Genomic DNA, 7,240 nt, shown 5'->3' on the forward strand with positions numbered 1-7,240 from the left:
ATTGACACTAAAAGTGCACTAAATCGAGGTTTATATCGTTATCTCGATTTAATTCTTCATGTGGATTCACATGCTACCCTTTATCACAATGATGAATCAAATGAGTCATGAAGATGAACATTCCTTTATGAAATGTTATATTCTCATGTACTACACTACAATTCACTTTCAGTGCTTAAGCATGTTGAAATTAATCTTTTGAATAGGTTGATCTCTTACATATTCTATTGGTCATTTAATATTGTTATTCTACTATTCTCTTTAACCCATATGAGAGATTTTTTATGCAAAATCAACAATAACACAAAACCTTAGATAATCAAAAACATAAACACAGATGTGATCACATAATGTATTATCATACATCAGAAGGAATAAAAAAGACCTATCCCTTTACATGTTGGAAATACAATCCCGGTGCTAGCTATTTAGTAAGGGAATCCGCAGTCATTTCCTTCGTCCCAACTGTATCAATACATACCAGATGATTCTCAGTCCTTTCTTTAACAACAAAATATTTTAACTCCATGTGTCGACACGATGTTGAGCTCTTGTTGTTATTTGAAAAGGACACGACTGCTTCATTATCACAAAGGATCTTTAGTGGTCTCTCAATAAAGTCCACTATACCAAAACCCATAATGAAGTTTTTTATCCAAATGGCCTGTGACGAAGTCTCGTATAGAGTAATAAATTCTGCCTTCATGCTATGAGCAGCAATGGTAGACTGTTTTTCACTTCTCCATGAGACAACACCTGCTAGAAGGAAAATGTATCCAGTAGTGGATTTTTTACTGTCAATACACCATCTTAAGTCCGCATCAGAGTATCCAACAACCTCTAGGTGGTCAGCTTTCTGGTAATTCAACATATAGTCTTTTGTTCTTTGTAAATAGTGCATGACCTTCTTCGCTGCCTTCTAGTGCGCAATGCTTGGATTTGACTGATATCTACCAAGCATTCTCACAGCAAATGTTATATCAAGTCGAGTGCAGGTTTGCGCGTACTGCAAACTCCCAACTGCAGAAGCATATGGGACAACATCCATCTGAGCCTTCGCAATATCATCCTGAGGACAGTCCTTTAAGCTCAATTTATCCCCTTTCACTATGGGTGCCGAACCAGAAAAATAATTTTTCATCTCATATCTTTTAAAAAACTTAAGGATATAGGATTTCTGAGAGAGACCAAAGACACCCTTAGTTCTGTTACGACGAATCTCGATTCCAAGGACATAAGTAGTCTCACCTATGTCCTTCATATCAAAATGAGAGGACAGAAAATCTTTTGTTTCTAGTAGACTCAAATCACTAGTTGCAAGAAGAATATCGTCAACATATAAAACCAACATTATGAACTTACTCTCACTAGTCTTAATGTAAATACACTGATCAACAATGTTTTCAGTGAATCCAAAGTTCATAATTACCTGATTGAACTTCTTATACCACTGGCGGGAGGCCTGTTTAAGTCCATAAATTGACTTATTCAATTTGCAAACTAAGTTATTCGAGTCATCTATACTGAAACCAAGATGTATACCTCCTCATCCAGATCCCCATTCAGGAAGGCAGTTTTCACATTCATCTGATGTAGCTCTAAATCAAATTGAGCTACGAGGGCCATGATTATCCTCAATGATTTCTTAATTGAGACATAAGAAAAAGTCTCATTATAATCAATGTCCTCTATCTGTGTGAAACCTTTTGCAACAAGCCTAGCCTTGTACCTCTCCACATGACCTTTAGAGTCTGTTTTAGTCTTATAAACCCATTTACAACCAATAGGTCTAACTCCATCAAGTCAAGGTACAAGATCTCACACTTGGTTCTTTGCCATAAAGTCAAGTTCTTCTTTCATGACATTAATCCAATGTGTTGATCTTTCACTTTCAATGACTTTTGCAAATACGAAAGGATCTTTATCAATGTTTATGAAATCATTTGACTCTTGTAAATACACCACATAGTCCGAATGGATAGCAGATTTTTTGATTCTAGTGGACCTCCATACAGGTGCTACAAATGATTCAAAATGAGCCTTTGTATCCTGCTGTTGTTGTATATCCTCATCAACAACAATATCTAGTTGGGATTGATGTTCATTGACGGGACTTTCTCTTACATTACCCGAAGTGACAATGATGGAAAAAATCAGGTTTTTATCCTTAGAATGTTCATTTCAAAGGAAAGGAAAGCAGTTTCCCTTGGTTGCACTCACTTATCCAAAAGGCTAGGATAAGTCCGGTCCTAACTCATCCCAAATTTCTGCATACATGAGTACACCCAAAGACCACCTTAAGGTGAAGGCCTCAAATCCAGGAAATCCAGTATTTCCACAGGAACCTACCAAACAATACACTTTGCAAAAATGGTGAATGTGCCTCAAATTGGGCAACATTCAAATGGAAGAAAATAGGGAGTAAAAGAAATGGAGAGCAACAGTAAATGTGAGCCACCCCTAACCGTGGGATACATTTTCTTCCATATACTACCAATGACATTGAAAGCCTTCACTCAAAACACATGGTAGCTCATGGTACCTCCCTAAAAGAGAATCATGGCGGCACTTGATTTTCTGTTTCCTGTTGCACCACATTGGGGATTTCATTTCTTTCAATGTAGGAAAGGCTAAAAGAAAAGAGAACCAGAAAATAAGACCATCAAGACCTCCGTTGGAGAAACAATGTCTCCCAGCCTTTCATTTGTACTCCAAAATCATGTTATTTTCAGGAGCCAGCCCAACACACGCCCTCAGTATGTTCTCCAGCATAGCCCTCTGTTTTGACAGTGCATTCACCACAGGAGTGCCCGGAGGAACCTGTTAAAAACACCACCACCAACCAACCAACGATTAGCACAATTGCCTAGCAGTATCACTATGCATGAATATTACAAGGGACTATGGGATTAGCATACAAAGAGGACAAATCTATTTTGGACTAACAATAAGCTAAATAAGCCAGTTGGATACAACAAAGGTCCACTTTGTAAGTATATAAAGCAAATAGTTTTGGAAAGTGTTCAATTCTACTTCATGTGAAGCATTAAGCATAGAAATCAGGGCTAATTTGTTTATACCTATCACATTTAGGTTGGGTATATATGCCATTAAAAATCCAAAATTCCATGGAAGAAACACCCAAAAATCAAGGAAATTCTCAAGCCTCAAAAACATTCTGGGTCTTGAATGGCATCAGCACAGAATTTCGGAAGATAATTTCCACTAGCAGGAAATCCATAGTATCCTTTCCCATGAATTAAGGGCCTGTGAGAGTGACTTATACCAATGGTGCCTTGGTCAAATAGCTCAGGATGGTAGCCACTGGATGGAATGGGTGAAATTTATCCTGCAAAACCCAATTCAAGAAATGATAAATGAAGATCAAAATCAGGAAAATCAACCCATCAAAATGAACCAATGACAGCTTAGGTCTATCCCTTGTACCTCTCCTTCAGCTTTGAGTTGGATCCTAGAGCTCAGCTCAGCCAGCAGGACCAGGTCCAAGATGATGGGTGCAGCTAACAAAGAGTCCTCACAAGTGTTGTGCAATACAATTGTGCTCTTCCCACCCATGAATATTTCAGATGTGTACTCATCCATGGCCCTCTTGCTGTCACCAACGTATGGCACATACTGAAAACATCAAGATACCAGTTAGGGAATTATAGAATCAGATGTACCCAAGAACATCAAGGTAGAATACTATTATGGAAACATGTACTTATCATGTAATGTACACAGGAAGAATGGCAAATGTAATCATCACATCAAGACTGATATTGTAAAAATAACTTGACCAATATATTCGCTTGGAGCACATTCAAAGTATGATAACTAGCATTCAGGTATATTTGTTCCCAGCAAAATGAACTACAAACTTGTCCATATCAAGAATGGAGTGCAGTCTTAAACCTTGATGACAATGACATGATCAGGTTGCTCCCCTAGCTCATACAGGATGCCATTGCTTGAGACCATGTCATCCACCACATTGCTTTTAGAGATCTCCTTTGACCGGAAGGTCTGCAGTGCAGAGAGGTTCATGCCATCATTGTTTCCCAAGTGATTGTAGCTCACAATAGATGTTGGCTGCAACTGCAAGTTTTCAATAATAGGTATACGTCACAATGTATTTTTCTCGAAACTATCAGTAAAAAGATCGATGATCTGTAATTTCCAGATTTTAAACCTCCAGAATCTAACTGGCACCCTAAATAAATTGGGATTTTAATAGATTCACAGAGAACATCTGACCAAACACTTATTTATGGAATTTTGGCATCACAATTGACTGCTGCAACCACAAGAAATTCTATAAAATGGCTTACGGATCAACAAAAGAAAACCAAGTGGAAGGAGAAACAAAGACAAAGAAAGCAACAAATGCTGCGTTTGGATGCCACCAAATTCAGAGATTCCACAATTTTTTTATTACTGCTGTTAGTGAAGAAGCAGATAAAAATCTACACAATCCTAGAACGTTTTGAAAGTTTTCTATGGTATCAAACAGCCTTCTAAATTTCCACATGCTTTAGGGTGTCCACTGATCCAACATATACTTTTGGGTGTCCAGTTACTAGTAGTAAAAAATTAGAAAAAGCAAAGGAAACTCCATATTCCTAGTAGCTGTGCAAGTCTGCATGTTTGCAATATTATATCATATTCCAGACAAGATGAAGATGACATCAAACATTTTCACTACCAATTTAAAGAGTAGATATGAAGAAAACAAAAAAAATAATATCTTAAAGAATGGGGCAAAGGCTAGGAGGACAAAAGAGTTGCAGTCTTGACCTTGATACCCGCACCCACAAGGAAATCAACCAACACAGACTCCATCTTGGTTTGGCCACTCTTGAAATCATCACCACCAATTATACTGTTCCTCCTTACAGCCAAATCAATCAATCCTAGAACAAAAAACAATCAAAGGACACAATATCACATCATATTGCATTCATACATCCCTTATTGACTCAATATTTATAGGAGTCCAAGCTTATGTTAAAGTTCCAACCTGGCACAAAAGTATTTTGTGGGCTCCCATTAAGGAAAGGGACGTTTTCCAGCACACATGCAATGGCATACAATGTCGATGGAGAGATCTCATGCTCATTCCTTTCAAGAGAAGAGATAAGATTCTACATGGTGTCATTGAACCCCACTATCACATCACTATATCTCTCAGTGTTTGCTGTCCACAAAACAACCACCTTATCTACCTTGGTCCTCTCCTTAAACTCCCTACGAACAAAATACAGAGGTGAACAAACAATCAGAGAACATTGCAAGTCGATGCACCAAGAGTGCATGCACATAGAACTAATGGTTATTACCTTATGTCCTTGATGATCTGATCAACCTGTTGCTTCTTGGTCCCCTTGATCACATTGTTTGCGCGCGAGCCCTGGTTCGCGGCAATGAAATCAGGATCGTAGATCCCAGGCAAGGGGACCATGGATTCCATGATAGGCCTCAACTGCTTCTGCAGATCAATGTCTAGGACCCTTGCTCTACCCATGGCATCTGCCAGGTTCATGTTGTTTATGTCCCACCCCCCAAAAATAATATCATCGGGATTAACCTACAAATAAATTAGCACTACTATGAGTACAACATTGACAGGCTTTAGCTTGTTCCAATGAACCCAACAAAAGCATCAATTTACCATAGGGAGAAGGCTCTTAAATGGTGCATAAATCTCTTCACCATTAAACGATCCCACCCTAATAGTTGATGCTTGTGTTAGAGACCCAAAATAGTTTGCCCGCTGTATCTTGTCCTTGGTAGCCCAAGAAATCCCCCTACAATATATCATTCATTTTCACGTTAGATATGACATAAATCCACATACATGTATCAAAAGAAATGGGAAAATAAAACAATAGGGAAACAATGGTAAACAGGAAAACTCACTCTCCATTAGCTATGACACCGGCTGTAAGGGTAGAACCGTTGTTCCCACACCAACCCACAAGCATTACCCTACAAGGAACCACAAAAAGCTTAAACATCAACCATTCTTATTTCTTATTACATGAAAACATAAATATTACCGTAACGATCGAAGATTACTAATCATTGCTTATCTAAATCCTTGTGAAGATTATAATATACCAACCAAAGATTACAGGAAATGAAAAAGTATTCTTCAATAGCAAGGCATAGAGATGTGAGCCATGCAAGATGAAACGTTTTGTGGATTAGTTAGAGAGACAGACCCAAGCCACGAGTGCTGGTTTTGAATTCATATTTGACAACTTTGGGCTTGACGATCCATTGGTAACTTCCATCACTAATCTCATGCACCAGCTCCGTGGTCTCGTACTTGTAGATCGATTCGATCCCCTCCTCCGTGTATCTCACATTGGGGCTCTCCACACGAAAGCTCTCGACAAACATCTCTACTTTTTCCTGATCTTCTCTCTCTATCTTGCTCTTCGTCTTTGTTCCTCTAGAGTGATCCTAAGCCAAATAAAACACACCAACCCTTCTTTCCCTCTCTAGAAAATGCAACGGAAAACACAGGAAAAGAAAGAAAAACCGTTTCTTTCACTACCCAACTCCTCTCCCTCTCTCTCTCTAACGGCTTGAGCACTCCCTTCCCTGCCGAGTGCCGATCTATCGACTTATACAGGGGATGGGGAAAGAAGCAGGAATTATACGTGTTAACATCTTATTGGAGACTTGTCGTATGGATATCCTCCCCATAAACCCAGCCATGAACCACAGAGAGATTCCATCTATAACACGTACCAGCCACATGCCACCATCTTGGCTGGTTTGGACGGGCCATAGCTGAAACGTGTTAATTGGGCCCACATGGGGAACCCCATTTTTGCCTTCTCAGGTGGTGCGGCTCTGCCTAACAAAGGACCGAGTCAAGGACCCTTAGGTACGTTCGATAGCGTGTCCGCGTCGTGCGAGACGAAAAACCTACTTTCACAAATTTTTAAACAAACACCGAACGCAGAGGAGCCGTCAGTGGCGTCCAAAGCATGCTTATCCATGGATGCCTAAAAAAGGGAAAGTAAGTAAGAGTCTACCTCATCTTGCAATAGCAAACATGGCCAGGTCAATGAGCCAAGTTCACAGTTCATCATGAGTCCAACACCCAACTCACTATGAAACCTAACTCGACTCAACCTCTAACTCAAAAGGGAGAACAATAACACATGCACAACCTAAATGCAGGAACTCTTTTAATTACTTTCTCTATTTAAGTTATTTTTTTACT

At 39.2% G+C, this 7,240-nt stretch overlaps 1 pseudogene across 1 annotated transcript; it reads right to left on the reverse strand.

Moving 5' to 3' along the window:
• Positions 1–2,476: 2,476 nt before the first annotated feature.
• Positions 2,477–6,535, reverse strand: LOC149841023 (inositol-3-phosphate synthase-like; annotated as a pseudogene). The gene is made up of 10 exons (XR_016431626.1): positions 6,221–6,535; positions 5,920–5,988; positions 5,672–5,807; positions 5,340–5,587; positions 5,021–5,247; positions 4,798–4,913; positions 3,916–4,098; positions 3,448–3,636; positions 3,287–3,349; positions 2,477–2,820 (listed from the first exon to the last, which is right to left on the reverse strand). The product of XR_016431626.1 is annotated as an inositol-3-phosphate synthase-like (transcript).
• Positions 6,536–7,240: the final 705 nt, after the last annotated feature.

This window comes from Nuphar pumila, chromosome 4 (assembly GCF_984573655.1).
Source record: "Nuphar pumila chromosome 4, dmNupPumi1.hap1.1, whole genome shotgun sequence".
NCBI classification, from domain to species: domain Eukaryota; kingdom Viridiplantae; phylum Streptophyta; class Magnoliopsida; order Nymphaeales; family Nymphaeaceae; genus Nuphar; species Nuphar pumila.